Raw genomic sequence first — 15,953 nt, forward strand, 5'->3', positions numbered from 1 at the left:
CTTACAAAAACACATGCAAATAAATAAATATCAACGCCTTCCACTACTGTTGATTCCTGTGTCTCCCATTTCCCTAAGCACCACAGGCTCGGTGGTGGTGAGGAGGACACTGTGGCCAGGCCTCGGGTTTCGACCCCTGCCCACTTTGCCCCCCGAGCCCCCACCGGCCCACTATATTAAAAAAAAAAAGGTTGCGGCTTCGGTCAAAAAAAAAAAAAAAAAACCATGGATAGAGCGTCAGCCATGTAAGCAGGAGATTCCGGGTTCCAGTCCCGGTCGGGGCACACATTTTCAGCTGTCCACATCGAGGTATAACAACACCACCTGTCGGCAGCTGACGTTGTCAGTTAGTCATCATTTACTTCTGTTTTACTCGACGCCTGGCCGTCTATTACCACGAGCTGTGACCTTTCTGACCACGAATCCAGTCGCACAACTGAGGCGATACTTCGTAGGCACGAAGTTTCATTAGAACACGCTTGTGAGGAACGGTGTCGAAAGCCTTCTGGAAATCTAAAAATATGGAATCAATTTGAGATCCCCTGTCGACAGCACTTATTACTCCATGTGTATAAAGAGCTAGTTGTGTTTCACCATAACGATATTTTCTGAATCCGTGCTGACTATATGTCAATTAATCCTTTTCTTCGAGGTACTTAATAATGTTCGAATACAGTATTTGTTCTAAAACCCTACTGCAAATCGACGTTAGTGATATAGGCCTGTAATTCACCGAATTACTACTACTTCCCTTTTTGGGTCTTGATTTGACTGGAGCAATTTTACAGTCTTTAGGTACGTATCTTTCTGTGAGCGAGTGGTTGTATATAATTGCCAAATATGGAGCAATTTTATCAGCATACTCTGAGAGGGACCTGACTGGTATACAATCTGGACCGGAGGCCTTGCCTTTATTAAGTGATTTAAAAAAAAAAGCGCTAATGCGCTGCTTCCTGGACTCGGGTAGGCGCGCCGGCCGCGGATCGAATCCGCCCAGCGGATTAACGTCGATGGCCGGTATGCCGGCAAGCCTGGATGTTGTTTTTACTCGGTTTTTCACATCCCGCTAGGTGAATACCGGGTTGGTCCCCAAGTTCCGCCTCAGTTACACGACTCACAGACATTTGAAAACGTTCGCACTCTTTCATGACTTACGCTAGACGCAGACAGCTGGGGTACACAACTTCCATCCTGGGGGCTTCAGAGTCGTGTCAGGAAGGGCATCCGGCCACCCTCTGCCATTAAGACTGCCAAATCCGTCATAACAACGCCGACTCCGCGTTGGAGCGGGACAAAGTCCCTGCGAAAGAAAGAAAGCGAAAGAAAGAACTTAGGGATTGCAGTTAGGAATAACTTAAATTGGAACGATCACATAGATAATGTCGTGGCTAAAGCAAATCAAAGACTGCGATTTATTGGCAGAACACTTAGAATGTACAACAGGAATACTAAAGAGACTGCTTACAAGTTTGTCCACCCTCTTCTGGAGTTCTGCTTGTAGTGTGGGGTCTGCATCAGATAGGACTGACCGAGAAAATCGAAAAGTTCAAAGAAGAGCAGCTCGTTTCGTGTTATTACGAAACATGGAATAGAGTGCCACTGACATGATACGTGAAGTGGGGTGGCAATCATTAAAACAAAGACATTATTCGTTGTGGCAGTATCACGTAAAATTTCAATCAGCAACTTTCTCCTCCGATTGCGAAGATAGTCTGTTGGCACTAAGCTACTTGGGGAGAAATGATCATCATGATAAAATAAGAGGAATCAGACTCGAAAAGGATCATTTAACTGCTTGCGTTTCTGCGTGGGTTTGGAGAGTGGAACGGTAGGAAAATAGCTTGAATGTGGTTCAAGGAAACCTCTGCCAGGCACTTAATTGCAGAGTAATCATGCAGCCTTAGATGTACATAAACAGCGCTCAAATTTGAATAAGTCTGTCAAACAATGTGCAATGGGGACAAGCTCTGGCGATTGCTCAACAATCATTCGCAGAAATCTCACCGCCTGAGCCTGTATCGTCGAAGACGAGTAGGAAGCAACACCTGTCCATCACGTAGGTTCGACACAGGTATGTCGATGCTGGTCTCTGCCATCATGCCTTCAACCTCCGCCCTGCGTCGCAACCACCGCAGAATGAGACGCGATAAACTCCATCGGCACGATTTCCCGCTACAGAGACAAATTCAGCAGCTCTCATAACTTTGCGGAAATGAAATCGATCCTTAAAACTTGGTCCACGGTGGTCGTACATATAGATTCTCTCGTCTTTTCGCATTGTTAAAATACGCCGCCGCAGGAGCCTAGCTGCTGTGATCGCTAATAAACAAATATGGCAGAGTTTTCGCCCAGTGGTAGGGGGCGCGTGTTGTTGCACTCGGCGACGGCCCGGAGCGGGGGAGTGGGGGGGGGGGCGGTTTGGAGAGGGGGTAGAGGGAGGGAGGGAGGGAGGGAAGCAGCGACGGCGCAGCCAGGCGGCACGTCGCGACGGCAAATATTTGGCCGGCGGAGCGAGCGGGCCGCGAGCGGAGGCGAGGCGAGGCGGCCGTTTGCAGAGCGCGTATTGATCCGGACGCACCCCCCGCCCCCACACCAGCTACTACTATTGTGAGCGAGTGCGCCCACCGCCTCCACCCACCACCCCCAACCCACCCCCTCCGAACCACCGCTGACACGTGGTCTCAGACGCCGCCTGCTCCCAGACTTTGGGTGCCGTCCGCTCTTTAGCGGGCGTTCGCCACTGGCTGCACTGCTCGAGAATTTGGCGACCCCGCCAGGAGACGTTCTGCATGTACCTTTATCATTCGGGAGTACGCTATGGGTGGCAGTTATCGGTGAAACTGCCTCCTGTTTAACTGGTGTTAAAACCGTTCAAAATAACTAGTTTCTGAAATAACTGATTTTCGGTATTTGTTCGTATTATTTCCTGTAATAATATAATACCAGTAAAAGTAATAATAAATCGAACAAAGATTGAAACATTTTTACTCCCAAAGCTACAGGCTACATGGGATCAAAATATGAAACTATACATGCAAATAAAAGAAAACGTAAGTCAGAACATTGTCTACTGCATCTCGAAAAGTGAGAAGTGGTTGAACACTAAAATAAAAAAGTCTCCAGTATTCGCCTATTGACTCCAATTTTTGAAACTCTGCTCTAAAATAATTTTTTAATCGAGAATTATACCACTATTCGGGCATTACGAATATTCAGTGCCAAAGGATGAAAACTGAGGTTGAAGAATTCTACTTTTCATATTAATTAGTCCGTTTTCAACGACTACAAGCAGATACGAGCGTATTATATAGAAACTCACAGCGTATCAGCTATATTGTAATTTTATTGAAAACTATGAATGAATTGTTAAGATTTAAGTTTTCTTCTCCATTCTCCTGTGATGTAAGAAGTTAGTTATGGCCACTCCTTTGAATCAAATAGAGCATTGTACTTTACTGATACTGCAGTTTGTGAAATACTTCCAGACTTGGGATAGGTCTGTTCTGGAGCACAGCTGTTATCCAATGACGACAGTGAGGAATTACCACACAAACCAGATGGAGCAAGTCTTGCACATGGCGTGCACATATGTACCATCTAACTGATCATGTCACACGGCAACAGGGCGAGGCTGTACGAATTTTTATGGCAAGTGTTTGTTGACATTTTCTGTCGGCATTGGTATTAAAATAGCACTGTTCACTTTTCCCATTTTCTATTATAGCCCAATATATCAAATCAGTAGAAATATTATAAATAAAAATTAATCCTTTTTAAAGAATAGTTTATTTAAAAACCATCATCTTAGCACTACTACTAAGGTTTATTGATATTTCGGTTTTTTAGCCAGTCTTAGTAAAAAATAAAAAACACCTGTTACAACTGAGGACAAATAAATACCGAAAAACACTGGTTATTCACAACTAAAATACTAGTATTGGCTTTAAGTGGTTGGCATTTCACATGCTTTTACACACGTATCACAATTTTTACTGCACGCGCCCTGATGAATCCTGTCCTGGTCCTATTCTCTATCAGGCAAAAAGCGTTTTCAAAGAGTTTTATCTTTATAACTTTCCAATTATCATTCAGTAAGTTTTCCTGTATGGCGTTGTCAATTTTTGAAGATCCTACATCAACATTAATACCTCTCATGCAACTATACGTAGTGGAAGGAACATCGAATCAATTATCATTATTATTTTATTCGAAATTTAAGCAATGACTCGGTTTGAACTAGGGATCCGGGACGTCGTGACTATTAGTAAATTAAACTATCATTTTTTTAAGGTGATGCAGTCCTCTCCTTGTTTTAAATGCCCTTTTACCATTTGTCTCTATTTTTTCATTTTTTCATTAAGGGGAGTGGGGGGGGGGAGGAGGGTTGGGGAATAGAGTGGGCAGGGTTCGAATCCTTTGGCGTGGCCACAGTGCCCCCTTCCTGTTTGTGGCGCGGTTCTGCTATCATCTATGTTTTAACTATTGACTCCCGCTTTTAGCGCGCTATATGTCTGCAACTTGACGTTAACCATGGCGAGTGGTTAGAAGGCAGTTACCTTTCGATGATGATTCTTCATCACCCGAGGGTGTGTCTTCTAGTAGTGCGAAATCGGTCCTGATTTTAAAAAAAAAGTATTCTGCTGCTAGTGGGGATAATTTCTTTCAAAATGTGGAAATTTGGCTACATCTGCCTACAGTTTCCATCCCTCTTTTTTTTTTATTTATTTATTTATTTATTTTTTTTTTTTTTTGCTAGTATTACGAAATTATGCCGGCGGTGTGGCCGAGCGGTTGTTCTAGGCGCGTCAGTTTGAAACCGCGTGACGGCTACGGTCGCAGGTTCGAATCCTACGTGGGGCATGGTTGTGTGTGATCTCCTTAGGTTTAAGTAGTTCTAAGTTCTAGGGGACTGATGACCTCAGACGTTAAGTCCCATAGTGCTCAGAGCCATTTGAACCATTATGAAATTATGATTAACATATGTCACCTACGTAGAAAACAGAGACTTAGTGACAAGAAAGGACAAGAACCGAAAGGGCTGGGGTCCCTGTATGCGAGGTGCTCAGGGAGATCACACGGATGAGCTTGCATGTGCCAAAGGCCGGATCCGGAAACAAAGAGAGGATATGAAAAGGTGTGTTGAGAGAATTACGTTGCCATGCGGCAAGCCGACGTCTGTCGTACGTAGGAGCAGGAAGGGAGTTAGTAATAGAGCTCTACTTCGGCGTGGCGAAGCCGTGCGAGCAGCACTTAGTACCAGTCACGCGCTACGCACGCGCATCGCATCGGGAGGACACAGCCAGCAATAGGCTCACGCGCCACCACTTGGAGCTTAGTGAGCGACGCGTGGCATGACAAGCGAGCGATGTGGCAGATGGCGTGCATCACTCGACGCTGACAGAAGTGATAACAGTTCCTGACACCACGTCTTCTTAGAACGATGAAGCTTTCCCGCCTTTAGATGACTCAATTAAGATAAACAGATGTCTAATATACGTTGCTGGCTACATCCTTTCGTTGGCATTGGGGGCTATGGCTGCGACAGTGATGGGAGAGTATTAAAGTGTTGTGAAGCCATAGTACACTTAAATTAAGGTATCTGTTCAGAAAATACGACGCACCAGTTTCCAGCTGCCCGCTTTATTTAATTAAAACACACAACACGGGTTGGAAAAACGTGACTCCATTAGCAAGTTCTTCATGATATTATGCCATTCTATAATCAGAGTGAAATAATGTCTTTCCGAAAGAAGTTGTGTTTCGAAATGAAATGCAACACACATCTGGAAAACTGGTGCGTCATATTCTCCATACATATAAAAAGTATAGTATAGAGGTGAGGTCCCACTTCCGGATCCTATACCTTTGCCTGCAAATTTCCTTTTTACAAGGGTTGCCCAGGAAGTTATGCATCGCTTTCTTTTCTCAGCCGAAAACAATGCTACGAATGCGAAACGTTACGTATGTATTATTTGAAGTCACCTGATTGAGCGAGCCAAGTTTAAGTGACTTCTGACACATAGCGCAGCTGCAGGACAGTTCCAAAATGGCGTCTCTAGGTGCTGTATGTTACAAGCGGCGTGCCTTCATTCAGTTTCTCACAGCAGTGAAAGATACTGTGTAGAATATTCACAAACTCTAGTGCAAAGTCTATAGAGCATCTGTTGTCGACAGAAGAACAGTTAGTCTCTAGGCACGGAGGGTGATGTCATCAGAAGTCTGTTCGGCGGAGCTCCACGTTTTGCAGCGATCGGGAAGATATTCTGCAGCTGTCACACCTGTCTGACGTGTTGTAGCGAGCTTCCACGTGTTTGGGCCATCAAAAATGCCATTCCTAGAAGACATTTTCAGGACGATGAGGAGATGATTCACACAGTGAACCACTGGCTCCGCCACCAGGACAAGGATTGGGACCGACAGGGCATACACGCACTTGTTTTGCGCTGGAGGAAGGCCATAGAGCGGGATGGAGGTTACGTGGAAAAATTGGGAGTGTTGATAAATACCTTCTGGGCAACCATCGTATTCAGCTGCGTGAAAAGCTTTTGCCCTCACAAAATACATAATGAGGTCAGATACTGGCAGTTGTTGTGGTATTCAGTCCTGAGACTGATTTGATGCAGCTCTCCATGCTACTCTATCCTGTGCAAGCCTCTTCATCTCCCAGTACCTACTGCAGCCTACATCCTTCTGAATCTGGTTAGTGTATTCATCTCTTGGTCTCCCTCGACGATTTTTACCCTCCACGCTGCCCTCCAGTACTAAATTGGTGATCCCTCGATGCCTCAGAACATGTCCTACCAACCGATCCCTTCTTCTAGTCAAGTTGTACCACAAACTCCTCTTCTCCCCAATTCTACTGAATACCTCCTCATTAGTTATGTGATCTATCCATCTAATCTTCAGCATTCTTCTCTAGCACCACATTTCGAAAGCTTCTATTCTCTTCTTGTCCAAACTATTTATCGTCCATGTTTCCATACATGGCTACACTCCATACAAATACTTTCAGAAACGACTTCCTGACGCTTAAATCAATACTCGATGTTAACAAATTTCTCTTCTTCAGAAACGCTTTCCTTGCTTTGCCATTATATCCTATCTACTTCGCCCATCATCAGTTATTTTGCTCCACAAATAGCAAAACTCCTTTACTACCTTAAGTGTCTCATTTCCTAATCTAATTCCCACAGCATCGTCCGACTTAATTCGACTACATTCCATTATCCTCGTTTTGTTTTTGTTGATGTTCATGTTATATCCTCCTTTCGAGACACTTTCAATTCCGTTCAACTGCTCTTCCAAGTCCTTTGCTGTCTCTGACAGATTTACAAAGTTTTTATTTCTTCTCCATGGATTTTATTACCCACTCCGAACTTTTCTTTCGTTTCCTTTACTGCTTGCTCAATATACGGATTGAATAGCATCGCGGAGAGGCTACAATCCTGTCTCACTCCCTTCCCAATCACTGCTTCCCTTTTGTGTCCCTTGACTCTTATAACTGCCATCTGCTTTCTGTACAAATTGTAAATAGCCTTTCGCTCCCTGTATTGTATCCCTGCCACCTTCAGAATTTGAAAGAGAGTATTTCAGTCAACATTGTCAAAAGCTTTCTCTAAGTCTACAAATGCTAGAAACGTAGGTTTGCCTTTCCTTAATCTTTCTTCTAAGATTAGTCGTAGGGTCGGTATTGCCTCACGTGTTCCAACATTTCTACGGAATCCAAACTGATCTTCCCCGAGGTCGGCTTCTGCTAGTTTTTCCATTCGTCTGTAAAGAATTCGCGTTAGTATTTTGCAGCTGTGATTATCAAACTGATAGTTCGGTAATTTTCACATCTGTCAACACCTGCTTTCTTTGGGATTGGAGTTATCATATTCTTCTTGAAGTCTGAGGGAATTTCGCCTGTCTCATACTTCTTGCTCACTACATGGTAGAGTTTTGTCAGGACTAGCTCTCCCAAGGCTGTCAGTAGTTCTAATGGAATATTGTCTACTACCGGGGCCTTGTTTCGACTTAGGTCTTTCAGTGCTCCATCAAACTCTTCACGCAGTATCGTATCTCCCATTTCATCTCCATCTACCTCCTGTTCCATTTCCATAATATTATCCTCGAGAACATCGCCCCTGTATAGACCCTCTATATACTCCTTCCACCTTTCTGCTTTCCCTTCTTTGCTTAGAACTGGGTTTCCATCTGAGCTCTTGATATTCATGCAAGAGGTTCTCTTTTCTTCAAAAGTCTCTTTAATTTTCCTGTAGGCAGTATCTATCTTACCCCTCATGAGATAAGCCTCTACATCCTTACATTTGTCCTCTAGCCGTCCCTGCTTAGCCATTTTGCACTTCCTGTCGATCTCATTTTTGAGACGTTTTTACTCCTTTTTGCCTGCGTCACTTGCTGCATTTTTGTATTTTCTCCTTTCATAAATTAAATTCAGTATCTGTTATGTTACAAAAGAATTTCTACTAGCCTTTGTCTTTTTACCTACTTGATCCTCTGCTGCCTTCACTATTTCATTCCTCAAAGCTACCCATTCTTCTTCCACTGTATTTCTTTCCCCCATTCCTGTCAATTGTTCCCTTATGCTCTCCCTGAAACTCTGTACAACCTCTGGTTCTTTCAGTTTATCCTGGTCCCATCTCCTTAAATTCCCACCTTTTTGTAGTTTCTTAAATTATAATCTACAGTTCATAACCAACAGATTGTGGCTAGAGTCCACACCTGCCCCTGGAAATGTCTTAGAATTTTAAATCTGGTTCCTAAATCTCTGTCTTACCATTATATAATCTGTCTGAAACCTTTTAGTATCTCCAGGGTTCTTCCATGTATACAATCTTCTTTCACAATTCTTGAACCAAGTGTTAGCTATGATTAAGTTATGCTCTGTGAAAAATTCTACCAGGCGGCTTCCTCTTTCATTTCTTCCCCCCAATCCATATTCACCTACTACGTTTCCTTCTCTTCCTTTTCCTACTGTCGAATTCTAGTCACCCATGACTATTAAATTTTCATCTCCCTTCACTACCTGAATAATTTCTTTTATGTCATCATACATTTCATCAACTTCATCATCTGCAAAGCTAGTTGGCATATAAACTTGTACTACTGTAGTCGGCGTGTGCTTCGGGTCTATCTTGGCCACAATAATGCGTTCACGATGCTGTTTGTAATAGCTTACGCGCACTCCTATTTTTTAATTCATTATTAAACCTACTCCTGCGTTACCCGTATTTGATTTTGACAGTTAACTGAAGAAAATGCATATCCAATTATTGATTGACTACGGGAAGGAAGTACCGTATATAGAATGTTCTTTCATAATGTTAGTGCCAAATTCCGACCGTTGGTTCACGGGAAACCACACTGCATATTCCAGTTTAGTTCCGCATCTTTTTCCTTTTCCACAAATTCCTAAAATAAATTTAAATTAATGCACCTGTCTGTGACATTTCACTTGCAATGTTTTCTCACTATTTATGTTCTGCGTTCACGTTGATCTAATCAGCACTGTTGTAAGTAAATGAGCCAGAAGTCGAAGAAAATGAATATTGAACTCAGGTCACCTCTTACCCTTCTTGGTACAAACGAAGTCGGAAAACAAAAGGAGCCGGTCTCGTAAATTGTCATAATACAGGGCAGATGTGTAGCGTGCCAAGTGCATCGCGCCACATTCATTCTGTTAGCATAGATGAATGCCAGACGACGCGGATACGTCACTTCAGTCCTGTAGGCGCTGCCCTATTAGGCTGTGTGTGATGTAACTGTGCAAGCCACTTGCCACACTTGTTCAAACGTTTCAAATGTCTCTGAGCACTATGGGACTTAACATCTGAGGTCATCAGTCCCCTAGAACTTAGAACTACTGAAACCTAACTAACCTAAGGACATCACACACATCCATGCCCGAGGTAGGATTCGAACCTGCGACCGTAGCAGTCACGCAGTTCCAGACTGTAGCGCCTAGAACCGCTCGGCCACACCGGCCGCCACACACTTGTTCCACAACTGTCTTTCGCCGTCGCGTACGTAGCATGCCACCACGGCGTTTCACGTTTTTTATGCGGCTGCCGTTGTGTGCAGCATGGTTGCTCCCTACATTTTATTACTTCCTCTCTATCATCAGTTCCAATGAGATAAACGCGTATATGTGCTTGCATGAGTTTTAGCATAACGCCGTTTAAAAAGGAGAATGTAATGGATTCACCCATTTCCTGTAGATTATGTATATGCCCGTGTTGCTTCGTGTAACTTTATGCTTGAGAGATACAGCTATAACACTGAAGATAAATTGCCTTCAACAACTGCAGGCAGCTGACTAAATACATCGAGATATTTAAAGAAATATGTGAAGAGCGTAATGGTGGATTTCTTTTTGACTTCAGCTGGGTCCGTAAACTAGCAGTTTTGTAAAATATAATTGTATAACGGATTACCCAGTGGAAAATGTTATGTTGGCAGAAGAGCCAACACCGTGTTACGAGTAGAGGCCGAAATGGCGCGCGTTTTAGCTCACGCACGCTGGCGTGAGGAGGGAAGAACTATACTGACGTGAGGTCTGGAACATGACAAGGAATTTGAATTCAGAAAGCGGACGTAATTAGTTTGATACTTAACTTAAATCCACTAATGATGGACGTCGCTCTTGACGATACGTGATTCACAATATTATCTGTACAGAATTCATTCTAATTACTGAAAATGGCGCCTTGCTAGGTCGTAGCAAATGACGTAGCTGAAGGCTATGCTAAACTATCGTCTCTGCAAATGGCAGTGAACCATCGCTAGCAAAGTCGGCTGCACAACTGGGGCGAATGTCTAGACTAGACCTGCCGTATGGCGGCGCTCGGTCTGCAATCACTGATAGTGGCGACACGCGGGTCCGACGTATACTAACGGACCGCGGCCGATTTAAAGGCTACCACCTAGCAAGTGTGGTGTCTGGCGGTGACACCACAGAAAATCTATCGATAGAGCAAGGTGAGAGACAAGTGTGTTCTTTATTTCCTAATGTTTCTAATATTTATACATGTGACGCCATCCGAAAATGGAAAGAGTGCCAGGAGGGATCCTTATAAACAAGAACAATTACATTGATATGCTGTTATATGTTCATGACATGGTATTAATGGTAAATTCTGTGTGAAGTACCCAGAATTGTAATTGCGATGACATTTCTGAACATGTTCAGCATTTCATTTACCTAGAGAACGATATCAGTTTTAAGGAAGACAGGAATGTAGATGCTGCATCTGATTTGTTACAGAGATATCAAACTGGATGTTGCACTATAACAAGAATCACAAAAAATGAAATTCTATAAGCTGAATGGTAGTATCTCTCGTGCAATAGGGCAGTGAAACTAGATTCATGAAGAGAAAAGATTCTAGACACTGAAATGAAATTTTTACGAGTTGCCAATGGTGGCACTAATGTGGACGGGATTCCTTATGAAAACATAACACAACAACTGAATATTTTTGTAACTAATGACTAAATAGAAGAACACGGGTGGAGAATAGATCATATGCGGCTGAAACTCAGTCACCGCTAAAGTGGAAGTAAGTGTCCTCATTCCCAAATAAGTAGGAGTGTAGCAAAGATTCCTCGAAGATAGTTGGCATATAAAAGTCGGTAACGTGGCGTTATGTTCGAACGCTGCTTGGGCAGTTTGTAAACTGTTCCAGAAAACGAGGCAGGACTTTGGTCCCTGCCGCCCAAAAGTAACTGACAACTGATCCGTTTTATCACGTAAGTGCAATTGGTGGTGGAAATATACGTATCCTCCAGGAATAGAAACATGCGCGTTTCAATTGCATAAGTGTCAGCTTCGTCTTGTTAGAGGCAATAATTTCGAGCATTCCTTGTAAAAAAAAAAAAAAGTGATTTGAAATGTAAAGAAACCTTGTAAAATTTATTTTATGTCTTCTTTCTTGCCATTTTCTTTGTTCATATACAGTGATCGTCGGTAAATGTTAGAATGAAGGTTTAGTCATGCTGTCTGCACCGCAGGGAAAAATTAAAACGTTTGGTCTTCGGATTTCATTATTAATAACATAACGTCTTGCAGTACCACATGTTGGCTGTATAAATGTAGTGATGTTTCTGCGCTAGAACTTATTATCTTAAGAAAATAATGACATTACGATGCTTTCAGTGTAGCCGATTTAATAGTCAAGGTATGTAAAGTTTGTCTGTCTAGCTTCGGTTGCTCGGCTGAAACCAATACGTTCAGGTATCTTAATTACTAACTTCGTTCTTTATTGTAATTTGTATTGGTTGTGGCAGTGCGCAGGGGACAGTCACGTGAGAGCGAGATAGATGGGGAAATGACTAACAAGGAGACGGCACGACCGTGGGGTCGGGGATTTGTCCGAAATTTTGTATGGTGAAAGAAGACCCCTAACACTTCATGTGGTTAAAATATTAGGACGCACTATTCGGAAAATCCCGAGAAAAATCGATCCAAAGTTTCTTAGGTGCCTCATGAGTATATAATGTTAGCCCACTGCCAGGCCGCCGTCTTGCCCAGAAGGTTCAGTCTGCTTTCGGCTGCGGTGGGGCGAGGACGTCCGCTGCGCCTCGCCGTGCGCGACCGTGAGCGCTTGCTTGTGTTTACCTTCTCGCGGCGCGAGTTGTATTTGTTCCAAGTTCAGTCCGATTATGGCACACACATGGCGCCACGATACGATCAAAATTACTTTCCAACCAGATCACGCGCGTCCTCGAGCCTATGAAATATAACGGTTCATACGCGACGATCTACGTTTAGATCCGGCGACTGTCGTCGGAATACATTTTTCTATAACGGCGAGCGTGGTTTATGTTAAAATGACCAGTGCAGAGGTCTGCGCGACAGTGGTTTCTAAATACTCGAACTCTCTCCGATTCAAACATTCTGACGGGCATATCGGTGCAGTGACGGTGGATCATGCAGGCATGGGCCTAAGGACTGTAAGAGTTTTTGAGCTCCCCTTCGAGGTCCCAGAGGAAGTTGTCAAGGACGCCTTCCGACCATATGGCAATGTTATCAGCCACGTTGCAGAAAAGTGGCAAACTTTCTCGACGTATAAGGTCTACAATGGTGTGCGCCAAATTAAACTTGAGCTCAAGAAACATGTGCCGTCCTATTTGAACATCGGTGGCTGTCGTGCAATCATCATGTACGACGGTCAACCGCGTACCTGTTCCGGATGTGGGCAGGAAGGACATGTTCGATCGAGCTGCTTACAACGTAGAATAACGCAGATACCAGTGGGAGACTCCGTTTACCTGACGGGGACGACAATCCTGCCCCTCACGTACGCTCAGACGACGATGCGCACCATAGTTGAGAACTAAACGGGCGATCAGACACATCCATCGACGCCAGAAGTACCACGGGAGGAAGAGGAAGGATCCTCGGTGCCAACCCATATGTCGCCCCCTCCACAGCAACAACAGCAGCAACAGTCCCACGGACTCCAGACGCAACATAACACTCAGAACGCGATGGACGTGGACGCGAACATTGTCCCGACCGCGGCTTTCCTAGCGGAAGGTGATACGACGCTGGATTGCCTCCCACATTCGGATGCGGATGTCCACGTTCGAAAGCAACGTTCGCCCCCACGACGCAAGCGACGTCGGCGGACCCCTTCTGACGATTGCCTCCTACACACGGCCGGTCAAGAAGGTGACATCTCATCAGACAGCATGGATGCGGCGCCTGCTGAGGATCTAAGTGGTGTAGACGGTTCACTTGCCTATACTACGAGTGCTCAGTTACTTCTTGCACCACAAACGCGGCAGGTCGCGTCGATGGATGGCGCTCCGTCTACCTCTACCAAAGACGACGTACGTGAGAGAGATTTAGGTGCCGATCAGCCACACAGCATCGTGTTGCACCCACTGTGGTCGGACGATGTTGAGGAACTTCCTGAAGAGGGCACGGGTGACAGGGGAGGGGGCGGCATTGGGGATGCGACTACTAGCGTGAACGACTCATAATTTGTAACGGGTTTGGTGGGTCCGGCATCTCTTGCGGTTAGGTTTTATTGCCATGGCGTCTACCCTAGGTGAAGAGGCTAGGCAGCACACCTTTCGCCTTGCCACAATCAATATCAACGCGATAAGGGCACCACACAAACTGACAATGCTACAACGCATGCTTGATGCGGCGGACATCGACGTGGCCCTCTTACAGGAAGTATGTGTCGCTAGTTTCCCTGACTTCTACGGATATACCGCCCACATCTCCCACGCCTCTTCTACCGATTGTGGTGTGGCTGTTCTGTTACGGGACGGTTTGGCGGCTACGGACGTACTGTACTTACCGAGTGCAAGAGCCATGGCAGTAACTGTCAACGGTGTACGACTCATCAATGTATATGCCCCTTCAGGATCAGGGAGACGGAGAGATCGGGCCCGCTTTTTTTCGGAAGATATTACGCGTCTATTTATGGGCCACATAGACGATATGGTGATCGGAGGAGATTTTAACTGTACATTATCTCCATCTGATCAGCAGCCACATCACGTCCCGTGTGCGGAATTGGAAATGCTAGTGCGTGACCTCCACCTGATTGACACCTGGCGCCACATCCATGGCCCAGCTCCTGGTTACACCCATTATACAAGCCATTCATCAAGTCGGTTGGACAGGATTTACGTCACAAGCACCCTTTCGACGGCGACGAGAGGAGCAGAGCTCTGGCCCACTGCATTCACGACCACACAGCCTATATTTGCACCATTGGCCTCAAACCTGCACGTGTGTGGCACAGTAGGCCCCCCTGGAAACTGAACGTCGCCCATCTGGACGAGCCGGCATGTAAAGGTGCTGTCGACGAGTCGTGGAACGCGTCCTTACGGCGTCGTGGTCGGTACGGATCGACCCTCAGTTGGTGGATTGAATGTGCGAAGCCTGCTCTTAGACGCACCTTCGTGGCTTACGGCCGGGAAGCAGCGGCATGGAGGAGGAGCACGGAAAACTTTTATTACACCGTCCTACGGGAATGTCTTGCTATGGAGCCCTCACCTGACAGGCAGATCACAGTCAATCGCGCGAAAGCGCAGCTCGTCTCCTTAGCACGCCATCATTTACAAGGCGCTGTTATACGGTCGCGTGCTCCAGACATGATACAATCAGACAGGCCATCTATGCACCATGTGCTCATAGAAGTGCCTTTCACAGCCCGCCGTGTAGCTGGAATGTTCCAGGCAGTGGCAGATGAGGTCAGAACGAACTGCAAACGACCATATATTGAACAATCTTATCAGTGGGCGCAGTCGCTGGGAAGCCTCACTACGACGTGGTAGCTTTCTTTTCATGCTCTTTATGTCTCATGTCTTCGATGGCGTCTTCATTCTGTTTTAGTTTTCCAGGCTTGGTTAACTGTGACTGTTCGCACATTGAAAAAAAAAATAAAAATAAAAAAAACCGTGGGCAGGAGACCTGCTTTCAAATCCAAATAAATACACAAGAACAAAATAAGAACAAAATGAACAACAAATGAAATTTAATAAAGTATTATACCCTTTCCTTTCTTCTTTTATTTTATTTTCTTTTTATACAAAGTTCAGAGGCATATTTAATTTTTGTTCGTTGGCGGAACCTGAAGTGGCAGCGAACGGCCGTCCTAGTTAGCTTCAGGATGAAAGTGGCGGTGGCACTAGCTTTGTTTTTGTTTTTAGGCTAGATAAAAAAAAGGACTGAAAAAAAGGCAAATGTCCCGGGTTCGAGTCTCGGTCCGGCAAAAATTAAAAAAAAAAAAAATAAAAAAAAAATAAGGTTAGGGCTCGGACTTAGGCTCTTACGCCAGAGGTCTCGGGTTCGATTCCTCCTCTGGCATTTTTTTCTTCTGTTTCATTTTCTTTTCTTATTCCATCAATTGTTCTGAAAGTTTCCCAATCCTACATTATCTTTAGTAAAGTAGTTACATTATTTAATAAAAATTATTTTCTTTTTGTCC

This window comes from Schistocerca americana, chromosome 3 (assembly GCF_021461395.2).
Source record: "Schistocerca americana isolate TAMUIC-IGC-003095 chromosome 3, iqSchAmer2.1, whole genome shotgun sequence".
In the NCBI taxonomy this organism is placed as follows: domain Eukaryota; kingdom Metazoa; phylum Arthropoda; class Insecta; order Orthoptera; family Acrididae; genus Schistocerca; species Schistocerca americana.